This window comes from Nelumbo lutea, chromosome 8, assembly GCF_056320005.1.
Source record: "Nelumbo lutea isolate HS-2025 chromosome 8, American lotus-T2T, whole genome shotgun sequence".
Taxonomy (NCBI): domain Eukaryota; kingdom Viridiplantae; phylum Streptophyta; class Magnoliopsida; order Proteales; family Nelumbonaceae; genus Nelumbo; species Nelumbo lutea.
The window spans coordinates 20,227,289-20,253,847 of record NC_142691.1 but is presented as its reverse complement, the minus strand read 5'-3'; the positions used below and the strand labels follow the sequence as shown (position 1 = coordinate 20,253,847).

The window sequence follows — 26,559 nt, the reverse complement described above, 5'->3', positions numbered from 1 at the left end:
CGTTGAGTTTTAGGCTTGGCATTTTTAATCTGAACATATGGCAATAATTGTAGGCTCAAATTCAGCCACCAGTAGAAATTGAAGGTACAATGATCCGAGGTTCATAATCTCTTCTGAGACAGATCTACAAATCTACTTTCAAATATGATTAACTCCTTGAGTATTCATCCTTCAGTGGAAAACCTGGTTAGCAGACCTATCCGTTTCCAAACTGCTCACTTTTTTATAGTGTCTCAGCCTCCACCAAATAGCAACCTACTCTGGTGGGGGATCTAGAAATTAGTTGAATATAATTTAGACAGAAAGCCCATGTATCAGCTGCTACACTAACATAGCCTACCTGACTACCTCTGCACACTCATTATCAAAACGAATATGGGAGTATTGGACACGAAGATCAGTGAGAAAAGCATATCGTTAGAACCTTACTCTCCCCTTACAGTGATTAGTTACATAAACTAGTTAGTAGATCTGGCTTCAGTGGTTGACAATTGACATTTCTCACTTTCTAAGAAATCAGAAATGATTAATTTAGAGCTTAGCAAGTAGCAGGTTTTGCTTTTATGGATCCCATTTATACACATCCATATCCCTTTCTTCTTTCCCACTTAGCTGTTGTGGGACAAAAACCAACTTCTCAAAAGAGTCAAAATGATGGTTTCATACCTCTCATTCATCTTTTTAGATTTTGAGAGGGGGAAAGTTGGTCAATGGGATTTTGGTTCCCAAAAATAATTTACCCGGATAATCAGCTTCCCAAAAAGCAAAAGGGCTTAAATACTCCATCCTCCTATGGCAAAACCTTTCCCTTGCACTTTGTAAGATCAACTATGGTCCGCTGTAATTTAATGGGTAGACACACTACAGATGTCTTGCTTGGTGTCCCGCCAAGGTTTCAGTTGAAGCAAAGAAACCCCAATTGTAATGGATGTGTTAATATTCCGAATTGTTGAAAGAAATCACTCCCTTGACAAGGCAGGAAGTTTCATCAAGAACGGGAGAGGGAGAGGGGACCATTCTTGATGTTTGATAGGAACCCAAAGTGTTTTTGTTTTTCAATTCTTCATCTCAAATAGAATCTCGAGTGACCTGAAAATTTGATAAGGCCTAAGCTTTTCTGTTGCCTATTCTATGTTTGAGTACCATTTCTTGTTTTTTCTTCTTTTCTGCTGCATTAGTACTGTTGTCGATAGGAAAAGTGTAGTCAAGAATTTGATAGCATTAGTTATTTGCACACAATTTGCTACTTTTATTGTTTCGGTTAGAGAAAAAACCTCCTTTTGTAACCCTGCTTTCGGGAATGTATCTTTTGAGCTTACCATACAAACAAGACATGTGCCCAGCTAATGACCACTGGTGGCCTAGATTTGGTCCAATCCAATCTAGTCCAATGTGAGTCCAATGGATTAGATCCAATCCAATTTAGACCAATCCATTTATCGTTCGGACCATCTAATTTGTTTAAATTCATTTTAATTTAGATTGGTTTCAACTCAAACCTGACAATTAAAAGTATGGAATCAGGAATCAGAAGAGATATTATAAGAAATTTGAGCAGAGGAATTGGTGGGGTGCACCAGGCCCATGCAGTAGTGCAACGCATAGGCGATGCTTGAAAGCCCCAGTAGCTAGCTACAGTGGTGGGCCTTCCCCCAAGATAAATTAATTTAATATCATGTGAGCCGATGGCCCACGTATCAGATATTAAACTGATAAGAACAGATACTACACTTGATCTTAGCCAAAAGGCCGAGAAAGGTATGCTTTGTTTTGCCTCTCAATTTGAATTTTATATTTAAGTTCTCCTTGCCACCTCTCTCCTCCTATCCGATGTGGGAGAAAAAATCCAGCATTCAGCTTCCAATACAGCTAGACGTCCTTCACTTAACTGGACATAAATGGATGGCTTAACCAATCCAACCCAATAATGAATAATCCCCTATCAGAACAATAATTTTCATAGGAATGAGGTTCCGAGTACAACAATAGTTTCTTTTGTGTTTTACGCAGTTTGGTGATAGAGATGGTACTGAGTTTGCATTAGTTTCTAATCTGCTGCACAAGTGGTTCTAAATCTGGAAAAGACACCCAAAAAAGTTATTGCTTTGTATTTGCTCTAGCTTCTGTTGTTCTATGACTGGGAAGGTCTGAATTGCTTATTATGTGATCAAACAGCTACAACTGTTTTCTTAATATGCAGGCAATCCTTAGATGGAGCAATATCGACACTTCCTGCCTTGTATACTATTCTACACAAATTTGTAGAGTGCAAAACCTTGTATTTTGTATATATTTGTATTTGTACTCTTTCCAAATAAACCCTTAATTTGTTGTATTAAATAATCCAATGCAAAACTTGATACTTGGATAAAAATTGATCAGATCACTAGGAGGATGAAGTACCGAATTTGAACTGTAAACTGAAAACAGAACTTGGCTGAAACTAGACACATAACATGGACCATGTGATACATTTTGGGTTGCCACATAAACTGCTATCCTTGATGAGAGAGGCCAGTCTTAGAAGAAAAAATTTAAACAAAAAGAAATAATGTTTATATCTAAGTCTTCAAATTGGTTATGCTTTTTATTAAGCCTCAAATTGACTATGCTTAACAGAATTAGAAATGAATCGACATAGAATGCAAAACCAATTTGCAGAGTGGCTCATCCAAGTAGCCACCAACCAATTGGACAACACTAGAGTGTGATAAATTAATCTTTATCTTTACCCTTTCTTTCAGTTTTAATATCTAAACTATAAGAAAACCAATAGCTTCTGTGGCTATCACTCGTTACCTTCTCTAAACTACATGTCTCCTATCATATTTTGAAATCTCAGTAAATATTACCATGAACTAGGGGCAGGCCAAAAGGGACATGGATTGAAGTCATGAGAAATGATATGAAGGTTGACAGTATAAAAGTCTATATGCCACTTAACAAAGATTATATTCTTTTCTTTTTCACAGTAGCATCCTTAAATTTTTCATCACTGTATAATCTTTGAATACCAGGAATTTTTGTTCTTCCTCTTCATAAACAAAAGCAACAGATGTAATACAGAATGAATTGATTACTTATCATGCATTGTCTAAAAGCCTACACTGAAACTACCAATTTAAAAAGCTACTCTGCAAAGCCTGATAAAAAGTTACTCTGCTGCTCTGAAACGACCAATTTAAAAGGTCTTAATTTGATATCTTCATTAAGAAAATAGGTTAAACAGACTTTGACAATACCTCTGGAGTTTTTGAGGATTTGAGGTTCAAAAGAGACTCTGTTTCAGAGAAATCTGTTTTAAGATCTTTTCACCCTTTGTGTGCATTTGAACCCGCCAGTTCTCTTTTATATCTCATCAAATGGCCTTCTTTTTTTTGAACAATTTCTTCATCCAAATTCTAAACATGACAACCCAACCAGATTGCTTTTAGAACCACCATCAATTCCTTCTTCTAGAGAAACACTAATTGGAAAGCTCTCTGGTTTTATGTTCGGATGAATATAAAAGTTTGGTTATCCTCTGGTGTGAATTATTTGAATTTTAACAAAAGCTATCTAGCAATGTGCCGGTGCAATTGTTCATTGGTGAAGGGTGCAATTGTTCAGGTGGATGTGGTTCAGAAAACAAGGAGACGAGGAAGGTGAGGATACTAGTGAGCAGCCAAACAAAAGCAACCATTTCTTGAGGAACTTGAGAAACTTCAACAAGTTGGAAAGCTTTGTTGCGGAAAAACCCAATAAAATAGGTTCGAATGGCACTCAAATTAAAAGTAAAAGTAGAGATAAAGAGAAACAAGCACAAAAACACACAGATTTATGTGGTTCAGCTTATAGCCTACGTCCACGGGCGAAGGAGGAATAGAAATCTACTATGAAATTGCCAATGAAAAAGAAATACAGAGTTGTACTCTCATAGAGAAACCCTAAGCCCCAAATACACCCAATGTCTCACTCATCTCTCACAAGACAGACTTTATTTACAAGAGAGAAAACCCCCGAAATACATAACTCTTCGTATTTGGTTTGGACCTATAAGATGAATATGGATCGGGTCCTTACCACCACAAGGCTACGCCCTCGCACCCCCAATGGTGATTAGTGGTGGGCTATGGGCCTATGCATCCACCACAAACCACTATGAAATTTTGCCTTCAGATTTTTTTCAAATTAATTCAGAGCGGATTCGTGAAAGTTGCCAAAAGGAATTCAAGGCACAAACAGTTCAGCAATGACCGTTCGTTGATTGCAACTGCATTTCAGCCTGGTCAAATGGTCAAGCTGATGGACAGCAATAAGTTGGAGTTTTATATGCACAATATCCGGAGGAAAAAGGGGAAGGCTGCAGGAGGTGCTGCTCAAGATTTTCATAGCAGAATTTTGTCTCCCAAGATTGAACTGTAGATCAGCTTAAATGGGTTTTAATTCATCCGACTATTTCCCTTCTCTAAACTCACTATCCTTCTATGCTTAAATGAAAATTTTAACAAAAAAAAATCTTTCAAACATAAAACACCAGAAAATATTTAGAATCTGAACAAAAAAATATATGAAAGGATTCAAAATTTATTATATGTTTTACGGTTAGGATAATGGAAGGCCATCTTAATCGAATGAGACACTCTGAAATATCCCAGCTAATTAGTCAAGGTGCATTTAACCAACCAATGCAGATTGCAGAGATCTTCAACCTCCATCACATTGCCCTGAACTTATTATCATTCCCATGGTAAGAGATGGGTCTGTTTACAGAATGTCAAAAACCAATCAAACCGACCAGATCAACCTAACTCGACCCGATGTGGCTCATTTTTAACTTAATTTGGTTGGTTTCGGTTTAGAAATATGCATAACCCGATTGATCGGTTTGGTTGCGAGTTATAACTTTGTAAATTGAACTAAACCGACCCAAACCGACTATATAAATGATGTTTGCATGTCCTAATTTAATCTTTAAAAAAAAAAAGCAAAAAATACAAGTCTTTTTATGAGATAAGTTGCAAGAGGGTGGAAGTGTGAAGTCTAATCTGAGTCTTAGGCCTAGCTCTCAGGTATAGTACAACAAGTCTAAAGTTTTAAATGCTAATAGGACAGTAATAAGAAGTCTAATATGAGTCTTAGGCCTAGTTCTCACTCTACATTTATTATGTATTATTTTATTACTTTTCTTTTTCTATATGTATTATATTTAATTACTTTTTCTTATTTTAATGTGTTTTTAATTAAGTTGATTTGTATATGGAATGACAGAAAAGAATAAAATTTCTTGGGTTGTGGGCTTTAAGTCCTATCAATAAAGTGGAAGAAGGAGGCCTTGGTTGAAACCGAACAAACCGACCAATCGATAGTTTTTATTGCAAGTCGGTTTTTTATTTCTTTGGGTCGGTTTTGGTTGATTTAATAGTCAGCCCGGTATAATTGGTTCAGTTGACAAAACTATATATAACCAAACTGAATCGACCCGTGCACAATAAAAACAAAATCATTCATCCCAAGGAAACAAATCTCCAAACCTAGTTAGAAAACACTCAAATTAGCGTATTGTCAACCATTACTCAAGACTTGTAACAAAATTTGAAGAATTGGAAAATTGGGCAAGGGCTGCGGGAACACGTACCCCCACTAGCACAAATTATGGCATACACTCTCCCACTCGAGGAGATGTTAGGCGAGCACCCCTCATTTGTGCAATGGAGGTCACCAACCTAGGCCATGAACCTTCTTCATCACCCATTGACCCCATCCAGGTAAGTATGTTTTTTCTCTAGTCTTTATCTCTATTTATACACATTATCTCCCTTCCTTCTTTCCCACTCAGCTGATGTGGGATAAAAACCAACTTCTCAAACCAATGGTTTTCTACCTAACCCATCTCATACTCTTAAGTCTAGTAATCCAATCTCCTGTGACAGTCTTTAGGGGCCATGTGCCCATATTTGTGGTTCAATATTCCCTAACTTGCCATGTGTTATATGGTCATAGGCCACAATGGATGGGTGCCACCTATGAGAGGACCTAGACCAAAAACTAGGGTGTCATTTGGCAAGTCTTTACAGAAAGATATTCCCATAGTTCGGATGGCCAAAAGATGTAATGAGATATTGGGTTCTTGTCTTTAAAGATCATATGGGTCGTTTGGTAAGTAGCCCAGTCTACCTGATTTATAGAGCTATTAAATGAAAGATTTTAGGTGTTAAATACTAGAAGCTTCAGGAATGTAAGTATTATTTCATTATAAATGAAAGGAGTGTGTGGTGGAATCACTCCGGGTTTATTTGATTTTGATATTTGTTTCTCTATCTGAACCAAATATGTGCGGAGGAGCTATCATCTCCGATTTCATTGCCGTGAAGCATAGTCATAATTTGGTGTTGCAAGACCTCTAATCAGAATTTGACGCCATCTTCGATCTCATGGGCTTCGACTTCAATGACAAAGATTCTTCTTCTTCTTCAACCCATCCAAGCAAAGGTGAGAATCATCTTCTAAACAGTTAGACTTTGGTTGGTTTTAAGAGTTTTTAACAGTAAATTAAATGTATTTTCTTTTGGAATGTAGAAACTGGTGATAAGAGTAAAAAAAGGAGAGTAGTTGGAGCAGATCAAATCAAGGGTAAAAGCAGCCAGAAAGAATATTATTTACAGGTTAGTCCATAGCTGTACAATAGCAAATACTTATGCTAATGGACGTTGTAGTCATTAGAATACGCCATCTATTAGAGAAATGACAAAGCCAGTTTCTGAAGCTTGGTGTCAAGGCTTGTGGTTGCAATGGTTTATCTTATACCTCGATTACACGAGTAATTCATTTTTTTTTTTAATTTCATCTATATGTGTTAATTTTACTATGGTGTTCTAACTTTTGATGAAACATTTGTCTTTATGAAATCTATAAGGTCGATGATTGCTTGAAAAGTAGAAAAGATACTCGAAGCACAAAGGACATTTAGATCTTCATTACTGCCTACCAGAAGCACAAAAGATCCTTGATTACAGAGCACTTGATCTCCAAAAATTCTACTCAGATGCTTCCGTTTACTACAATGGTGGGTTCCGTACCATTGCTAATCCACTAAAACATTTCCAAGACACGCTAAGGAGACTCTAGAATTGATTAAGGCCATGGGTAGAGAGAGAGAGAGAGAGAGAGGGCTGGCAGATTTGGTTCTCATTTCTCAGAAGAAAATGAATAGTGTTTTGGAGGTTATTTTAATAATTTTACATCTAAATAGATAGGCATAAGGGCAAAATAGGCATTTAAAAAAAGCACATTAAATCGGCTTTTCAACTGAGGAAGGGAGGTAGTTGCATGTTTTCTAAAAAGTACAGAGAGGTTTTTATTAAATGAAAACACTGAGGAGGTTCTTATGATTGTCAAAAAACTCAGGGGAGGTTTTTGTATTTTACCCTTAATCTAAAGATATATTAGACCCATGAAGATGAACAAGATCCATAAAATAAAGAGTCCAAGACACAAATCAAAAAGCGGCAATTGTATTTCCTTATCAAAAAAAAGGACTACTGTATTCTAATTACTTAATGAATTTTTCTACATCTATTCTCTTTTTACCTTTGTAGCTGCCAAAAAAAATTAATTCGATGTGTTTGTCTTCTTAAAAATTACTAAAGCTCAGTTTGGAAAGAATACAAATGCAAATATATACAGCATAAATACATACAAAATAGTACACTATATACGTACAAATACAAATATGTAGAGTGCAAAATCTGTAATTTGTATTATTGTGTGTATTTATACTGTACATATTTGTATTTGTACTCCTTCCAAACTGAGCCTAATGTAATATGTGTAAATAATATGTTATATTTTTACAAATAATGAATTTGTTATTTACCTTCACTAATAATTTAATAATATAGTATCAATTTAAAGAAATATAAGATCTTATTAAAATTTCTAAGATACATAACATATCATGTGCATTGCATAAATCCTAATTACTAAAATAATTATTTTATCCTATTGTATTTATTTAACTTATCAGCAAATTAAAAATAATCATTGTTTATATAAGATGTTGATGGATCAATGGATTTGACAAACCATCCATAGATCCATTTTATAGTTCTTTCCTACTATCAACACCATTTAAAATAATTTTTATGACTTTCTGACTTTCCAAATTCCATAGATCCACTAAGACAAGTAAAAACATCATAAGCCCTACAATAAATCAATATATCATTGCATTTCGAAAACAAAAATATGTAGATCTACTATTTAACAATTAAATGGAAAAAAATGTATGCATGTACATGTATGTGTGCATGAGAGAGGCCATTTTATAGAAGAAAAAATGCCAAAAGTTAGAACTTTATCTAATCTATCCCTCCAAAAACTTCATACATATATATAATGTATAATACATATATACATACATACATACATGTGAAAGTAATTTATACTTTTGGATTGTGACACTTAAGAGCCTAAACTTTTATGAAGTACCTTGTATTTTCATAAATCAACACTCAAGTTCAAGTTCATCCCATTCACAATTTGAATGGCTGAGATAATAAAATTGCAAGATGATAGAAATGGATATATATTGTTAATGTGCAAATCATTAATGTATTACTTCAACGCCTTATTCAGTCGACTCTAAGAAAGAAAATGGAAAAGAAAGGGTTAAGAACCAAGATTTTAGAGACTCAATAAGAGAGAGAAAAACGATCTATTAAAATATACAAAGTGCAGCTTTGAAATTTTTGGATGTTTCACGGCACACATGACATCATGTGCTCCAAATAACTGATGAAATGCTAATGGTTGGACTTGAATATTAATTTCTGAAATTACAGGGTGTTTCACTCAACTTCCTAAACTTCATTTTGCTCCAAATTCCCACCTAAATGAATCATAACAGATCAAATTAGAGGTATATTCAAATTCAATTTGTTAAGGTTAATTTATTGAATATCCAACATAAATGGACTGGATCAATTTTCGACCATTTGCAACCCAAGAGAGAGAAAGAGCCTACATGTTTCAAATGAAATTCTCATTTTCAAATTTTTATAGAACTTGTCTTTTGTACTTCCTTTATGGCTGAGAAACCTTTTAGCATTTTATGCAAGTTTCCAAAAGATTAGAATTACCAAGCTTAATGGCATCAACCTCATTTGAGCTCTCATTCCCATGTTCAAAATTTCGATACGAATTGGGGCCTTTCCGATATGCCCCTACAAGGGGTGTTTCGGGTTGGCGAGTAGTTCAGGGGGTAGACCAACATTAAACCTGCCCCTCTGAATCAGATTCGAAAAAAAAAAAAATACTGATACAGGCCAATACACCTACATACTGTATCTATATTTTAAATCTTGCCCATTCCCTGCCCTTGTGTAACACTGAAATTTGTGAATTTATTGAATGGAGTTCGACTTTGACAACTAGAGACGAGGACCTTTAGAGGGATAATACTTTCCCAATTGAAGATGAAAAGTGGTGATTGGTGGTTGGTGGTTGGTTATACTCATGATTCACATTAGATCCAAAAGCATAACAATAAATCCATAAATCTATTAATACAAGTAAAAACATCACAAGTCCAATGATAAATCAATATATTATTTCATTTTAGACATCTAAATATATATGTAGATCTACTATTGAAAGAATTAAATTGGAAAAGAATAAGTCTTCCTCTTTTTCTTGATTCCAATGGTTTTTTTTTTTTTTTTTCTTTTTAATGCATGATTTCAAGTGTTTTTGCAAATGACAACTCTTCCACAGGCATCTCAAGTGTTTCTAAGATTAGGTCTAGGTTTTGAGTAAAAGCACATCTTTACGTCTAGCCCATATCTATGTATGTATATATAATAAAAGCCAGTTTATCTAAAATGCCAAAGGTTAGGACCTTACCTAATCTAGTGAGGACCTATACAATGTATAGGCTTTGTTCAGAAAAATCGAAGTAGAAATAACCTAATGAAATTCCCAATCGAGCTCAACCAATATAAGCCCATCCAAAGAGTTATTTTTAGGTTATATATTGTTTGATGAATTTTTATTATTTCCAAATTTATTTTGTACTAATAAAAATTAGCTTTAAAATTAACAATTTATTAATTAATTATTATTAAATTATACTATTTTATGCATGGTTTTCAAAACCATAATGGATTGGATGGTTGGATCGGAAAAACTAGGAACCAGTCAGGTGATCGGTTCCGTTTTTCCCCAAAACCATTGATTTTGGTCAGCGAACTGCTGAACCAGGCGGTTAACCGTTCGAGCATTCGGTTTGAATGGTCGGACCGTTTGACCCGGTAATCAAACCCCTGACCGGTTCGACCACTGGGTCGGTTTTAAAAACCATGGTTTTATCTATAATTTAATTTTTTTTAAATTAATAAAACCAATTACAAAAATCATTCTTTAGTTTTTATTAATTTCTAAATTTTATTATTATTTTATTTAAATTTATTAGTTTATATGGAATTTATGTGAATTTCTATTTTTAGTAATTTATATTAATTATATTTTTTATTAATCTTATGACATCTTCAATTAATATTAGTTACTTTTATTATAATTACCATAAAGATATGGAATTAAGCCTATCCGTACTTTTCCGTAAACTATGTGGATTACTCAAAATAGATTCGAGCCAACCTGATTGAAAGGTTAGTCGAACCTTCTTAGATCTGATTGTATTGGTTACATTTCACACTTTCCAAGAAATCAGCATGATAATTAACTATAAGCACGTTATGATTAAGTTAGAGTTTCTATAACAAGTAGAACTTTTGTTTTTAATGGATCCCATTAAATTTCCAGGTTTCGATTCATTCCTGACCGAATACGTGTGGAAAAAGCCATGTTGAGCCACGCGAACACTTACCCCGAATACCAGAAATTATGACATACACTTTCCCACTTGGGGTCTTGAGGAGATGCTAACACCAGGCTACACCAATTGGTCATGGGTCTCACGTAGCAAGTCTAAACCTTAATCGTTGAGAAAATTTTCAAGATTAAGAATTGTGTAGGAGACGCGCGAACGGGTACCCCCACTATAACAAATTATGACGTACACTCTCCCACTTGGGGAGATGTTAGGCGGCACCCCTCCCTAGTGCAATGGAGGTCACCAACTAGACCGTGAATCTTCTTGATCGCTCATTGACCCCGTCCCCAGGTAAGTACGTATTTCTCTTTTTCTTTATCTTTATATATACACTTTCATCTCCCTTGCTTCGTTTTTATTTAGCCGATGTGGGACAAAAACCAACAAATTTCTCTAACTGTACCCCAGATACTCCATCCTCCCGTGACAAACCTCTTTCTTGCACTTGTAAGATCAACTATGGTCCGCTTTAATGGATAGCCGATGTCTTGCATGGGGTCCCACCAAGTATAAAGAAATGGATGACTCGGTTCTTATACACGGAGCTTTCAGGACTACATATGGAGGATGGAAGGAAACCCAATTGTAATGAATATGTCCATATTAATCACTCCCTTTTCTTTACAAGTTAATTAAAAAAAAAAAAAAAATCATTCCCTTGATAAGGCAGTAAGTTCCATAAAAAATGGGAGAAGGGTTCATTGTATGCAAGGATAGATTCGAACTGAATCGAATATTTGGCTATTGAAACTCAATTATCCAACATTTCTACTCAGGCAAAAGTTTTACTTTGACACCAAACATGATAACCCTCATCAGAAAGGCGTGCTTTCTTCCCGTTTTACCTTGGTATAGGCTTTTCTTATGCCAAGCTGTGAGGGGTTTTGTCCTCTCTTCTGAGGTCTTGGCATTCAAGGGTTTTGCTTGTCAAACTAGTTGTAATTTCTGCCATTCAGCTACTAAGTCTGTTATAGTGCTATGCATCTTTTCTTTTACTATCCCTTTGCTCAGGCTATCTAGTTTGCTTCCCCTATGGGGAGCCTAGTGTTTGAGGGTCATTCTTCTATGGTTAATCTAATTTTAACTGCTTTTCAGTGCCTAACCTCCCAAAGATAGGGTCTCTTTCTTTTCCTGGGTGGTTATTATTGTTTATCATATCTGGTGGTTTAGGAATGATCTTTTGTTTAGAGGTAAAGTCTGGCCTGCCCAAAAAGTTATGACCTGTATTGTAAGAGCCATGAAGGATGGTATCTTTGCTTCTAGTTTGGAAAACCTGGATAATCCAAAGAAAAGACTCTTGTAACCACTATTTGGAGCAATTTAACAAATAATGGTGAATATATCTTCTTCTATGATGGAAGTTTAAGTAGTAGTAGTAGTGACCTAGGGCCATATGCTTTTGTGTGCCTATCTAATAATGGTAGCTTTCTGGATACTATAAGGGGGAAATCTCAGTTGAATGTCTTAGTGCTAGGAATGGAACTGAGCGCTATCCGAGCTGCTGTTTTGTTTGCTTCCAGGAACAATCCCAAAATTATTACTGTACTCTCAGACTCTTTGCTTGCTGCAAATATGTTAAATTCCGGGGGTGATGGTACTACCCCGGATCTGTGGCATTTGGTGGATCACATAAGTTTTTTTTGTTACTTTTAAATTCATTCCTAGGAATAGGAATATATTGGGCCATGAAACACTACCCTTTTTTGAGGACTATGTTATATGATTTTTTATTGGAATGGTAATTTTACTTAGCATTATATTATATGTATATATGAATGCCCTAAAGTGAGACTACCCCCAAAATACTGAGTACCTATATGCAATTTAACCTAGAAAAAAATTAATTCAGGTTGGGATAGATCCATTTTTCCTATGACAGCATATCTGAGCACTTAGAAAAGGTCCTACATGTTAACACCCTTTATTCATGTGGCCAATCTCAGCCTAAAGATGACTACCATCTATTTAGAACAAATCGTATGAATATATGATATGATTTTCAGATTAATAAATGATTAAAAAGATGAATTTTAATGTTTGACAACAAAATAGATTTTTTGATGGTACAGAGGTTACATGGACAGCTTGATAGAATTAGATGGATGAATCAGCCCAATACTAGTGGACCGTCCAAAACCATGTTTAACGTGTGGCCCACTAACTTGTGGTTTAGAACTTAGAACAAGTCCCGTGCATAATAAGAAAACCTAAGAGCTGGAATTGGTGGGGGTGTACCAGGCCCGTGCAGTAGTGCAACGCACGGGCGATGCTTGAAGGCCCCAGTAGCAAGCTAATGAGGTGGACCTTTCCCCAAGAAAAATTAATTTAATATCATGTAGGCCAATGGCCCACGTATCAGATATTAAACTGATAAGAACAGATACTACACTTGATCTTAGCCAAAAGGCCGAGAAAGGTATGTTTGATATTTTATCTCTATTTGGATTTTATAATTCAGTTCTCCTTGCCACCTCTCTCCTCCTCTCCCATGTGGGACAAAAATCTCAGCTTTCAGACGCCACAGCCCACTAATACCAAGAGTCTCTCTCTTTTTTCTATATTGCACCTACTACGAAATGAGACAATCTGGAGAGGGATGTTGGGAAGATGAAATGTTTGTTAAGTTTAATTAGAAGTTTTCACTCTTTAATTTGTTCTATTTAGTCTTTATTCTTTATTGTTTACTCTTTAAATTGTTAAATGTTTAAGTTTTTTTATTTTATATTTAAAATTTTAAGGTTAATTCTTTAACTTTAACATTTTTCATGTGTTTTTTTTTTATTTTTTTAAATTTCAATTATTTTTTGAGATAACCCGAATTGACCCATGGGTCAACCCTAACCCAAACATTTAAAATTAAGGTCTAACATTTCATAACCCAATCCAACCCAAAGTGTGTTGATCCAACCCAATTGCCAAGTATACTCCACTCCCATATCTACTAACTTGTGGTCTATGTTCTCCTCACTTGCCGGGCGTTATATGGCCTAAGACCACTTGGATGAGGGATGAGTAGCACCTAAAAGAGTGTAATCACTAACGTAGTCATCTCTAATTGGCTCAAAAATGTGAAAAGCTAAGAAATTTCCTTAACATGAAAAAGCTTCACAACCTTTGGTTCAAGTGAACCTCTAAACTTGTTACCTATTCAAAACTTTGGTTCAAACCATCTGTTCCTTGTATTAGTATTTAGGTAATAGGTTTATGGATCTTGAGGTTTTAATATAAACTTTCCTAAACTAAAAGGTTTTGATATAGAATTTACAGAAGGAAACCATGCCACTTGAAATATTCAACCTTCTTCATTAAATGAGATCAATCCCCAACTTCAAATCTCATAGTTTTGAGCTAATGATAGATAAATTAGGGCTCACTCAGCCGCCTCTACTGGGATCATCAATTTTCAATTACTACAAATTTGTGAGGAATCCTAGAATTCTAAAAATCAGCAGCGCTACATCATGTCTAGTGCACACCAGGTGCACTAGAGTCGAGCCAACTGAACCCAGCAAACACAAAAGTTAATGCGAAGTTTTCATATTAAATTACTTTTGGTAAATTGAATGAAGAAAAAAAAAACAGCAAAGCAAAGATTAAAGGTGATGAAGTCTTGGCAGGGAAACCTGCCGTTTCCTTTTCCTTCTCTACCTTGTGTACAGATTTCATTCAAACCAAACACAGCCTTGGGATAAAATATCTACATTTTTTAATAAAAAAAGTGATGAAGTGACAAAGAAGAGCTTTTGTTAGGGTGGGTTAAGTCAAGTTTAATGTCCCGTTCGCTTTTTGGAAAGTCACTAAATGCATTTATCTGGGTAAGTGTTTTTCAAGAAAGACTTACCTGGATAAATGCGTACCCATGTTTTTTTATTTCCCATGTAAACAAGGCAATGACAATCTTAGCCATAAAAAAATTCATTATTAAAAGAGGCACTTTTGTCCCATTCAAGTATCGACAACTTTCTTCTATATGGGAAAGTTAATTTATCCACCTAGGAGATAGGTATCACTTACCCACCCAGGAAAATAAACTTTCACTCGTAGCCGAAGTCGAACTTTTGAGCTTTTGATTCAAGTTGATCTCGAGCTCAAGTTTCTAATTCAAATCAAGCTCGAGCTTGATAGTTTATCAACAAGCCCCTGCAACACAGGGGCCCCTTCGCTAGTTTTTTAGTAAAATGCGAAAGAATAGTTTGCTTTGTACTCATCGCATGTCTGTGTAAGTTTAGAACAAACCCAGAAGCATGTGATATCATGGTTTTTAAAAACGAACCGATGACCGAACCGATTAGGGGTCCGGTTACCGGTTTGAACCGAACGACCAACCCATTTTGACAAGAAAACAAAAAAAAATTAAAAAATTGGAAAACGGTCAAAACAATTCGAACAATTAACCGGCCGGTTCAGCGGTTTGCTGACCAAAATCAACAATTTTGAAAAAAAAAAAAAACAATTTTGAAGGAAAATGGAACCGGTCCAGGTTTTTCAAGTCCGGTCCGGCTTTGAAAACAGTGTGTGATATAGAGGCGTTGGTTAGTGGTCTTCTCCTCTCTTAACCGATATTGGATATTGGGATGGAACTCTGATAACCATCTACCAGGTGGGGTGTCTGTTCTCAGTTCTCACGCTCTTATTTCTGAACTACTCTACAAGCAACCTCCTTGTACGTATGCAAGCAATATGCATAATAAATAATCCAGTTGCTGGAGCCAATCCAAACTGACTGGTTATTTCACACATCTACACCCTTGACTACGTTTGGCTGCTTACTTCAACGTTTCAGCAGATCTAAGTGATTATAATAAAAACACCCTAGTGTTTCCTAAATAAAAGGAATCCAAATGAGACGCTAGGCAATTGAAGTACTGTATCATTTTACTCAAAAGTCATAATCCAGTGGAAGTGGGTCACACTTGGTAAGAAGTGTAATCACGAATGTAGTCATCTTTAATTGGCTCAAAAAATTGAAAAGCTAAGAATTTTTTTTGACAAAAAAGGAAATTTCCTAAAAGGTTTACAGTAATTTGCAAAATATTTTGATATAGAATATATAGAAAGAAACCACATCACTTGAAAGATTGTTGAATATTCAACACAACGTTTTCGAACCATTGTTGAACCAGACAGTCAGACCGTTTGGCCTGGGAACCGTCCAAGCAATTGGTTCTGCTTTATCCCAAATTTGAAATCTGGTTAAAAACCATTGAAAAATCAATAAATCATTGACCTGGGTGGTTGAACTGTCGATCGTTCAATGTTTTTTAACTGTTTTTATTTTTTTAATTATTTTTTAATTTTTTTAATTTTACTGTCCAAAATGGACCATCCATTCAAACCGAACATTCGGTCCATCAACCTAAAAACTGGTGGCCAGAAAGATTCCACTTCCAGGTCGTTTTTTAAAACGTTAATTCAACCTAATGACCATTTAGACCTATCCCCAACTCCAAATTTCACAATTTTGAACTAATGAAAAATAAATTATATAGGGCTCACATTCTCTACTCAGCATAACCACCTCTGCTGGGATCATCAATTTCAATTGCTACAAATTTGTGAGGAATCCTAAAATTCTTATAAGCTAGCTAGCAGCAGTACATCTGCAATGTAATATGGATATGGTTTTCATGGGTCTCATCATGTTAGTACACATAAGGTGCAGCACAGTTCAGCCAACCAAACACAAAAATTAATGCAAATTTTTCATAGTAATTAATCCACTAACTTAAGGTGGTGAAGAATTGACAGGTATATAAGCTTGGATTAAGATATCTTCATCTTTTGCAAAAGTCACAACAATACAGGATGTTTGGTGGATAATATATAAAGACTAAAGAGTTAAGAAAATGCAAAGGAATCTTGGTAGCGTGAGGTTAGGTCAGGTTAAGGATTACAATTTTTGTATGTATCACGTATCATGGATCGCTGATACAGATAATTAATAGGTGTTTCGGGGTTTAGCCCGTTTTAGAGGGTAGAGAGGTCTTATTTCTGTAGAGTGTGCTGTTACAAAGTCTAATACACCCAGAATACCGGATTATATGGATGCTTTGAACTTGTGAATAAACCTACGCTGTGTTTGGTTGCAATGCAAGTAAATTTGCACTGATGTAAAACTATGACAGTGCAAATGATTTGAATGTAAATTTTGACATATTTTTGTTTCAAATTAATTGTAGCTTATTTTGTTTGATTGTAGTACAGTATAAATGAAGTAAATTAATACTTGAAGCAAAATAAAGTAAAATTCAAAACAAAATTAAACAAGAATTTGCATTTTTTACATTTACACTCCTATGCATTTGTACTAGTGCAAGTAAATTTGCATTTCAACCAAACACAACCTAAGGCTCAGTATCAAAAGAGTACAAATGCAAATATGTAAAGTACAAATGTATATAAAATAATACAAAATATAAGGTTGTTCACTCTACGTATTTGTATTTGTATTCCTTCCAAGCTCGATTTGGAAAGAATACAAATACAAATATATACAGTACAAATATATAGAAAATAATACAAAATGCAAGGTTTTGTACTCCACAAATTTGCATGTGTGCTCCTTCCAAACTGAGCCTAAATGACATGGCTGGAGAACAAAAAAGATGTCTTACTTGTTTGCTTTCTCTTGCAACCCTATTCATGCAAACCACTTTACCCCATTCATGTGGCCAATTTCAGCCTAAAAATCCTTTTTTTTTGGTAAGGTAAGGAAGAACTACACAAGTCTGGGATAGCTCTACCCCAAAGATCACCCCAACGGTATTTCAAGAACTACACAAGTCTGGGATAGCTCTACACAAGTCTGGCCAATTTCAAGATGCAGGGGGAGGGAGAAAGAGAAGAAGTTGAGGGGGGCATTAGCATTAGGGGTATCAACGGTATTCGAAAATCCGATTCTGAATTCAAGATTCAACATAATTGAATCGAATTCGGATATCCTATTCATACCAAATAGTTAATCGGATTCGAATTCGGATATGACTTAATTCGATTCAATAAATATCCGAATTCGACCGATTACTTAATTCTTATATATAATATATAAAATTTTTAAATATTTTATATAATTTATATATATAATAATTAAATTATATAACTAATTTATATATTTATATACTTTATATAAATAAAATATTTATTTTATATTTATTAATTACCTAAAATAGTTAATTAATCAAATTCGAATAGAATCGAATATTCGAATATTTAATTGCATTCTAATTCAGATATTGATTCGAATTCGATCTATTTACACCCCTAATTAACATTAAGAGCATTTCGCATAATCCAATCAGCTACTTGGTTTTCTTCAAGATGGGAATGGGAGTACACAGCTCCAAGCTCCAGCATCTCCGTCAGATGGCTGCATACTTCTATTATTGTAACTTAATCTCCACGGAGTTTCAATCTTCTTCCTGAGGCAAGAAATGACAAAGAGCAAATCTCCTTCGATGCAGTGGCTTGATTGTTGAAGTTTAACACCATGTCGTGGACTTCATTACCATGTTGAAGTTTAATGGTAGTCGAACCTATTGGGTAGGCTTTCATTACCAATCATTTTCCTGAAGTTTAGCCTAAAAATCATTATCAAATTAAAAAATTATTGAAAAAATAAATTTTGAGAAAAAGCTCCCGTACAATGTGATGTGGGTGTGGACTGTGGAGTGCCGACATGGAATATGAAAGCGGACATGTGGTAAAACCAAAATAGCCCTCCATCGTAGAAAACCATCATACCTTTGTTAAACGAGGCCAAAATAGATTTGATGATTCAGTGTAAATAGTACACTATGACACAATTTTCCTATTATAGAGGTTAGAAGAATAAGTCCAAGAATCAGATAAATCATAAGATATCACTCTCAAGCAACGCATGGGCGACGCTTGAAGGTCCCAGTGGCAAGCTACTGAAGTGGGCGCTCCCCCAAGAAAAATTAATTTAATATCATGTGAACCAATGGCCCACGTATCAGATATTAAACTGATAAGAACAGATACTTCACTTGATCTAAGCCAAAAGACTGAGAAAGGTATGCTTTCTTTTGCCTCTCAATTTGGATTTTATAGTTCAGCTCTCCTTGCCATTTCTTTACTCCTTTCCCATGTGGGACAAAAACTCAAGCATCCTTTACTAGAAAATGTTAATTAATACTAGAATAATAAGGCCTATGTTCTATGTTTTACTAGCAAGAATCTCTCTCTCTCTCTCTCTTTCTCCCATTTTTGTACATTCTACTAAGTCTATGTTTGGTTTGGAGGAAAAGATAGGGAAAGAAAAGGAAAGACAGGAAAACCCATATAAAGTTGGTAAAAGTTTCCTTACAAACCTATACAAGGTGTGTACATTCTACTAAATGCATACCAACCTATATCTTGGGCATTTAATTCATCTAATTCATGAGAAAACTTGATTCAGCCAGAGGGATGCTCCCTTCCCTTAGTGCGGAGTCTCACATTTAAAGAAATTTCAGTCCTCCCCACTCTCTTTTCACTTAATTAATAAATTCATACTTTTATTCTCTAGTTACAAGTTACTTAACTGAATTAATAAATTCATACTTTTGGCTTAAGGTAGGGCAATCAATTGAAAGTCAATTGATCAGACTATCCTTGGGAAAAAGAAATAAAGTTTTTGTTCCATGGAAAACAACCTAAACAAAAGTTCATCTACTCTGAGTTACAGGCTTTGCATTTTTAATATAAACATATGGCAATAAATTGTATTCTCAAATTTGGCTATCAATAGAAATTCCAGGTACAATAATCCAACTATCCAGGGATCATAATCTCTTCTGGGCCTGCCTACAAATCAACTATCAACTATAATATATCATTCAGTGGAAAGCCCAGCTAGCAGACCTATCCTTTTTCAAACATTTCGCCGTTTTATGATGTCTCAGCCTCCACAAAATAGCCAAGTACTATGGCGGGGGATCCAGAAAATGTTGGGGGGAAAAACAACCTATTGAAGGTTGTCATCATAAACGGGATAATTTTGGGTCCAGAAATTTCTAGCCACTTTGAGATGGTGAAGCACATGGAACACAAGAACTGTCGTCCTTCCTTGCTTAGGGTTGGGATTATGTCCAAAAATATCAAATGTTCTACCACTAGCCTCCATACGGTTTAGAGCGCATAATAATTTTGGTGGGTCCTCCAGAATTTTCCATCACTTCTTGTAACGTCTCACGTATAAGACCATGACAACAGTTTATTAAAAATATTCATGTATAAATCCAAATTCTGGTTAGTTTGGTGGGATACTGAAATACGGTGTTCTTGGTTCTTGTTTCAGCCAATGAGATGCCTAAGACGAAGCTGCAGAAGTGTTGTAATGTTCTCATGTTCTTTCTTGTTTGTGAAACGCGTGGGTTATGCAAATGAATAACCTTTGGCATCTCCATTTGGTTTGGGGGAATAGGGGTTCCGAACTCGAATCAGAATGGTCCGAATTCCAACTGCTTTCGTAGAACTTGGTAGAATGGCAGCATACCCTCCCTCTCCTTTGGGAATGAGAATCTATTCCACCCAATTATGATTCCCATTCTAATTTTAATCTTAACCAAACAGGTGGGGGAATAGACCTTCTGCCTCAAATTCCAAGGGATTCTAATTCTGGTTCCAGCTGTGAACTAGCTCTAAATTCACTATCATCTATCCTTGGATGAAAGTTTTTAACCACAAACAGAAAAATAAAAAATAAAAAAGGAAGAAATCTTTCAAATATAAACACCAGAAATCTTCAGCAACTAAAAGAACACCATAAAACAATATAAAATTCCAGGAGTTTTTTTTTTTTTTTTTGTCCTATTGACTGATTACAGACAAGTTCTTGTTGACTTGTTGACAAGGAAGCAACACATTCCGATGGATATGAGGTCCAGATAAATTGACTCTAAAGACAGCAAACTTAGCAAACACGTGAACGAGCCCACCTTGATCTACAATAGTTCTGTTCTTCTATCTCCAGGTTCCGGCTCAGCTCAAAGATTTTTATCACTCAGGCAAGGCCAATTGGTTCTCTCTCAACTCAGACAGCCTTATAATCAAAGTTGATGGTGCCTATTAGATAACGTAACATCCAGCTTACGTATCTATCCAATGCATGATAACATCCAGCTCTTGCTTATCCTCATCTACTCAACATTGAAGTGTTCTGATAGAACTCAATCACTTGTACCTATATATGTAACTCAATCACTTTAATAAAATTGTCCATCATCTTTTCTCTTACGTTATCTTTTATGGTATCAGAGCTCTAGGTCACCATGGTCAGTAACACCAGCTCTACTTCGACCTCCTCTGTTTCAATCCTTTAAATCCAAATCAGACAACTCTAGATTGGAAGCATGTTCACCACAAACCTTGGTCAGCTCGTCACTATGAAGCTAGATCGACATAACTACATGCTTTGGAGATCACAAGTTCTTCTGGCGTTAGATGGTTCGGATCTAATCGGATTTGCTAATGGGTCCTTACCATGTTCACCTCAAATCATTGAAGAAGATGGGCAAAGGATCTCCAACCTAGTGCTAGAAACAAGACCAACTACTACTTAGTTGGATGCTATCCACACTCATTGAGAGTGCCCTCAGCCAAGTCATCAGTTGCACCACAACCAGATCTATTTAGAGCACTCTAGAAAGATTATTTGCCTCCTGGTCCAAGGTCAGAGTCATGCAACTTCATGTAGAACTTATGCACCTAAGAAAAGGCACCATGCCAATGACTGAATATCTACAAAAAGGTCAAGAATATTTCGTATAACCTTTCCATGGCTGGACAACCCATTACTGATCAAGACTTGGTGATTAAAACCTTAACTGGTCTCATATCAGATTATGAAGCCTTCGTGACATCTGTGAGTACTCTAACTGATTCACTTACTTTTGATGATATTCAAAGAATGCTTTGCAATCATGAACTCAAATTGGAAGCTCTGAGGACAAGCATAGGTCCTACTATACCAAGTGTCCATGTTGCCCAACGTGGACATCAGCAAGGAGGGTCTAGATTCAATCATAACAAGAACAAAGATCAAGATAATCGACCCAGAAAAAACTAGCAAACCACTAGTGAAAATAAAAAGACGAGTACTAATCTTGGACCTTGTTAGATCTGTAAAAAGAAAAATCACACTGCAAAGAATTGTTATTTCAGGTATCACAGAGATGGTGATTTAGACCGGGCAACAAACTCAATCAATTTTGCTTCCACAAATAATGATGGGAGTTGGTATCTAGATTCTGGAGCTACAAATCATCTAAATTTAGAGCTCGACAACTTGAAACTTCACTCCTCTTACAGTGAGACAGATCAAATTCGAACTACAAATGGAGCAGGCTTGAAAATTAAGAATGTTGGTTCTTCTTGTATACAGTCTTCTTCACGACCTCTCATTCTTAGAAATGTGTTGCATGTTCCAGAAATTACCAAAAATTTGTTATTAGTTGCTCAGTTTTCTACAAACAATGATGTGTTTTTTGAGTTTCATCCTCATTTCTTTGTTGTGAAGGATCGACAAACGAAAAAGATCCTACTGGAAGGGCCGATCACCAATGGTCTCTATAAACTGCCGAATGAGCAAAAATCCCAAAGTACAAAAAATATTGCTCTCGTAGGAGAAAGAACTTCAATGGATCTTGGGCATCGACGTTTTGGACATCTAGCACCCAACATTGTTAAACAAGTAGTATTCAATAATAAATTACCAGTTAGCTCCGTTAAATCATTAAGCTTTTATTCTTTCTGTCCCATGGGTAAGAGTCACAAGTTAGCCTTTTCAGCTAGTTAACCTACTGTTACTACACTATTATAATTGATATTTGTAGACATTTGGGGACCTGCCCCCGTTGCTTCTCATGGTGGTTTTAAATATTATATAAGTTTTGTTGATATTTTTAATAATTACTTGTGGATTTTTCCTCTCAAACTAAAGTCTGAAGCCCTAAATGTTTTTATCAAGTTCAAGACCAATATTGAAAATATACTCAGATGATCTATTAGGGTCCTACAAACTGATGGCGGGAAGGAGTTCTCTTCTTTTCGTCCCATTCTTGAGTAGTGTGGTATATCACATAGGCTAAGTTGCCCTCACACCTCTAAACATAATGGTTGTATTGAAAGAAGACATAGGCATATAACTGAGATTGGTTTAACTTTGCTAGCACAAGCATCTGTACCCATGCGTTTCTGGTGGGAATCTTTCTATATTGCTGCTTATTTATGCAATAGAATGCCCAGTAAAGTCATTGGATATGTCTCACCATGGGAGAAACTTTTTCACACCAAACCAAATTATTCCTTTCTTAAAGTTTTTGATTGTGAATGTTTTCCTTACTTGAGATCTTAGAATTAGCATAAGATGGATTTTAGATCCACCCCCTGCATTTTCATGGGCTACAACCCAGAACATTATGGCTATAGATGTCTTTGTCTTGTAACTGGACGATGGTACATATCTCGTCGTGTATTATTTAATGAAACACACTTTCCTTTCAAGGACCTGCCCTCTTCTATCACACCAGTACAACAATCATCTCAACCGGCCCCGCTACCCATCACCTCAATTATTTTACCCAAACCTGGTTTCACCATTAATACACCATCGGCTATCTTCGATAGCTCTCCCACTTTGACCAATAATGAAACCTCTCCCCCCTCCCTTCCCTTTCTTCATCTCCTACCGTTGACCATGCTCCATCATCTTTTCCACCTCACTTACCTTCATTACCTATATCAGCACCACCTAACACCTCTATCATTCATCAACCTCCACCACCCTCCAACACACACCCCATGACCACTCAAGCTAAGAGTGGTGTTTTCAAACCCAAAACCTTCATTGCAACTAAGTACCCTCCTCTCTTACCTGAATCTGAACCTTCCTCTCACCCAGGCCCTCTCTATTCCTCATTGGCACTCCGCCATGCAAGATGAATTCGACGCCCTCCAACGCAATCGAACCTGGGACCTTGTATCTAAACCCAAGGGCCATAACATTATCACCTGCAAATGGGTGTTTTATATTAAACGGGGTCCTGATGGGCGTGTGTCTCGTTACAAGGCTCGTCTTGTTGCACGTGGTTTCTCTCAACAACCATGGGTGGACTTTCACAATACATTTAGTCCAATGATTAAGCCAACAACTGTTCGACTTCTACTCTCTCTTGTTGTTTCTAAGGGTTGGCATGTTCATCAAGTTGATGTGCAAAATGCATTTCTACACATGGATCTCACAGAAACTATATATATGTATCAACCACCGGGCTTCAAGGATCCTCAACTTCCAAATCATGTATGCTCCTTGAAACACTCCTTATACGGCCTATGCCAAGCACCTCGTGCATGCTACTATAAGCTTGCTAATTTCTTAAATGGTCTTGACTTCAAACTTTCACAAGCTGATCACTCACTCTTTTATAAGCATTGCACTGCTGACTCTTTGTTTATCTTGGTATATGTTGATGACATTATCACCACTGGATCATGCCCTCAGTTTATTTCTTCCACTATAGCTCTTCTGAGCTCCAAGTTTGCTTTGAAAGACCTTGGCCCACTTCATTATATTTTGGGAATTGAGGTCACTCGACTACACAACGGAATGTTTCTGTCTCAACATAAATATGTTTATGAGTTGCTTACTAAAGTGGGTATGCTTGACGCCAAACCAGCCAAGACACCTCTCCCTTCAGGTTCTACTCTTTTATGCTACCGGTGATCCATTTGCCGATGCTCAACTTTACAAACAAACAATTGGGGTTCTACAGTATCTGCCTTTCACTCGTCCTAATGTGGCATTTGCAATCAGCAAGGTTTTCCGGTGTATGCATGCCCCCACCACTCTCCATTGGGTTGTTTTCTATGTCTCACTCCTCCTACTGATCCACTCTCCACCTTTTCTGATGTTGATTGGGCAGGAAACCCTGATGATCAAAAATCCCAAAGTGGTTTCTATGTTTTTCTTGGGAACAATCCGATGTCTTGGTGCTCAAAGAAGCAACAAACAGTTGCCCGTTCAAGCACGGACTCTGAATACAGGTCTCTTCTAGCTGTAGCCTCTGAAACCTTGTGGATTCACTCTCTCATGATCGAACTAGGCCTTCCATTGCACTCTCCCCCTACCTTGTTCTGTGGCAATCTCAGTGCCACCTTCCTTGCTGCCAATCCTATGCTTCATTCTCGCTCAAAGCACATCGAAATTGACATTCACTTTGTGCGGGACCATGTCAACAAACGGCACCTTAGAGCTCAGTTTGTTACCTCTGTTGATCAACTAGCAGATGGCCTTACTAAGGCATTGAGTTATCCTCACTTTGTAGTATTACATTCCAAATTAAACATGGTTAATCCACGTATCACTTGAGGGGGATTTTAGATAACATAACATCCAGCTTACGTATCTATCCAATGCATAATAACATCCATCTCTTACTTATCCTCATCTACTCAACATTGAAGTGTTATGATAGAACTCAATCACTTATACCTATCATTTTAATAAAATTGTCCATCATCTTTTCTCTTACGTTATCTTTTAGTGCCAATTCATCCTAACACACTCAAACATTGGCATGATAATTTGCAGCAAGTGGGGCGAACACATGGCAAGCAGAACTAGCATAATCCCCAATTCATCCTAACACACTTCGGATAACTAATCGTGGATTGGTATCTTATTTCCTTTACTTTAGTAATAAACATTAACCCTTAGACATCGAATCTGTTAAACATGAAATTAGATTGAATTCAGACCAGAAAATCATCGTAGGCCTATAAAGAATATCAACATCTGACAGTGAAAGAAAATTTGAACAATTCAGTATTGCATAGGGGCCGCGCGAACGCGTTCCCCCACTGCCACAAATAATGACGTACACTCTCCCACTTGGGGAGATGTTAGGCGGGCACTCCTCCCAAGTGCAATGGAAGTCATGGTTTTTAAAATCGGATCGGATTGGATGATTGAACCGAAAAAACTGGTAACCAGACAGCCCCTAGGTCCAGTTTTACTAAAAATCAGAATTTGTTAAAAAATGTTGAAAAGGTAAAAAAACCGGTGACCTGAGCGGTCGGACCGCGAAATCATTCGACCCGAACAACGGTTCGCGGGTTAGCATTTTTATTTTTAATGTTTTAAATAAAAAACAAAAAAATAAAATTCCTAAATATCCCAACCATGTTTGATCCCAATCCCTTATTCTTTTTAGCTTTAGGGTTAGCCCGACTTCCCTCTTCAGTCCTCTCAACTCTCAGACCCTACCGACCGACCACCTGTGGCAACCATCACCTTTGACATCCGATGGTGACCAGCGAGCTTGCAGCAACGAAAAGAGTCACTCTCACCAGCACTTGCAACGACAACTTGCAATGGCGGATGGCGAGCATTGGACGGTCAAGATCTAATTTTGGACTATCACGATTCACAAGTAATGATGGAGAATCCCATGAGAGATTCCTCTTTTGTAGGAAATCCAAAATGGATGGCTCTTGAGCTCATCCACAATGAACCTTTCACAGAAAAATGTGATCATGGAATCTGTTTGCTTTCTAACTTGCTAAAGGAAACACAGGACCCTCCAACATTGATTTGTGTGCAATGATTCGGGTAGTCTATGCAGTTGTTAATGAGGGATCGCGGCTAGAAATTCCTGAAGGTCCCCAGGGTAGGTTGATTGCAGGTATGT

At 36.4% G+C, this 26,559-nt stretch overlaps 4 non-coding genes and 1 pseudogene across 4 annotated transcripts; all 5 read right to left on the bottom strand.

The window, feature by feature from the left end:
- Nucleotides 1–1,566: 1,566 nt before the first annotated feature.
- Nucleotides 1,567–1,762, bottom strand: LOC148843214 (U2 spliceosomal RNA). The gene has a single exon (XR_016103885.1). It is a non-coding gene; the product is annotated as a U2 spliceosomal RNA (small nuclear RNA).
- A 3,833-nt stretch (nucleotides 1,763–5,595) lies between these two features.
- LOC148843213 (U1 spliceosomal RNA) lies at nucleotides 5,596–5,755 on the bottom strand. The gene has a single exon (XR_016103892.1). It is a non-coding gene; the product is annotated as a U1 spliceosomal RNA (small nuclear RNA).
- Nucleotides 5,756–11,008: 5,253 nt separating this feature from the next.
- LOC148843212 (U1 spliceosomal RNA) lies at nucleotides 11,009–11,169 on the bottom strand. Its single transcript, XR_016103894.1, has one exon. It is a non-coding gene; the product is annotated as a U1 spliceosomal RNA (small nuclear RNA).
- Nucleotides 11,170–13,094: 1,925 nt separating this feature from the next.
- Nucleotides 13,095–13,290, bottom strand: LOC148843211 (U2 spliceosomal RNA). Its single transcript, XR_016103888.1, has one exon. It is a non-coding gene; the product is annotated as a U2 spliceosomal RNA (small nuclear RNA).
- A 5,431-nt stretch (nucleotides 13,291–18,721) lies between these two features.
- LOC148843210 (U2 spliceosomal RNA) lies at nucleotides 18,722–18,907 on the bottom strand (annotated as a pseudogene).
- Between the last annotated feature and the right edge of the window lie 7,652 nt (nucleotides 18,908–26,559).